At 32.3% G+C, this 1,531-nt stretch overlaps 1 protein-coding gene across 5 annotated transcripts in view; it reads right to left on the reverse strand.

The window, feature by feature from the left end:
* Positions 1-1,531, reverse strand: part of BEND6 (BEN domain containing 6) — a 48,657-nt gene that overhangs the window by 37,855 nt on the left and 9,271 nt on the right. The gene's annotated exons all lie outside the window — the stretch shown is intronic.

The following is a 1,531-nucleotide window of genomic DNA, read 5'->3' on the forward strand; positions in this document are numbered from 1 at the left end:
TTAAAACATTGGGTGCCTTCTCCTGCAGCACCACAGCACTCTAAAACAAGTGCTTGGATAGCTTGCTTTTCACTGTTTTTGACTTCTAGATAGAAGTTACTAGGTTTTACTAATGTCCATTAGGGAGCAATTCAACTCACTCTTTTTACTCCCTTTATGTCCAAATGACGTCAAACACATTTTCAATTTCCAAGTTGCTCCAGCAATATCCTGATTAAAAAGATGATCAATATACTTTAGGATGGTTCAGCAATGCTGCCAAACTATGATGGCATTACTTAGATTGGATGGAAGACTACGCAGGAGCCTAAGAAATGCTAAAGGGTCTTTTTTAAGAAAAAGAAGAACAAATAAAAGATAAAAAATATGAACAATACTGGTAAATTCATATCTATCAACAATTGGATCTAAAAATCAAAATAAATGAACAAAGAATTTAATGAACAAAATAGACAGATGAATAAAATAGAACCAGAAGCATGAACACATGGAACAGACTGATGAATCTCACAGGGAAGGGGGCAGGGAAATTAGGAAGATATTAACCAAAGATTTTATCCGTACTAGGGGCCCAGTGCATGAATTTGTGCACCTTGAAAGGAACTGTGGGCCACAAGGCTGCACCTATTTATCAGAAACACAAATGCAGAGTTAAGCTTAAAGGAGAGTAAGAATCAATTAAAAGTTCTATTTTAGGATAGCTACAAGTCATATAAATCATCTTCCACTTCAAATTTTTTTATTCATGTGGAATATTTTATTCATCTTAAAAGCTGAGAGCAAGATGAGATCATTATGTTTTTTTTTGCTGTAAGTAGTCATATTCTAAAACACTAATGTTTTAGGCCAATTTTAAAAATTCACAAAATGTAATAATTTTGATGTAAGAATCAATCCCTATGCATAATAATCAGGAGTAACTCAACCTTCAAACATTAATTTATTTTACAATTATAACATGAAAGGACAAGCTAATTTCTCTTTGAAATATGTACCCCATTATACCTTATATTAATATCATGTATTAATGAAATGACTGATTACCATTTACCAATGTCTCTATTAATTTTTTACTTTTGTTTTTTCAAAAGTTTAAGTCTAAACATAATTAATGTGCTGAGATGCATTAGATAATTTACTTAATAAATCATCTTAAGTGGTTTGCCCCCTCACCTACTACCAGTAAGTTTCTCTTCTTGCTCTAATATTTTTTTGTACTACGTTCAAGCAACATTTTAAAAATGTTCAGCAACATTTCACATTTTTATCATTTCTCTATCTCCTATGTATAGGTCATTAGAATAATACATAAGTATATATTTATGAGTGACCGTATTTTTCTATCAATAAATTCATAGAATAATGAAAAGGAAGGGAGTGTAAGAGACTATCTTCTCTCTGTTACCTGTCGTGCCAAGCCTGGGTATAGACAGTTGTAGGACAAGTCAGCACTAGGAATCTAGTTAAGGGTGGAGGATGCAAGTATTAATCAAGGAAGGAAGCCCAAGAAAATGGAATGGATCTATATAAT

Source organism: Myotis davidii, unplaced genomic scaffold (assembly GCF_000327345.1).
Source record: "Myotis davidii unplaced genomic scaffold, ASM32734v1 scaffold334, whole genome shotgun sequence".
Taxonomy (NCBI): domain Eukaryota; kingdom Metazoa; phylum Chordata; class Mammalia; order Chiroptera; family Vespertilionidae; genus Myotis; species Myotis davidii.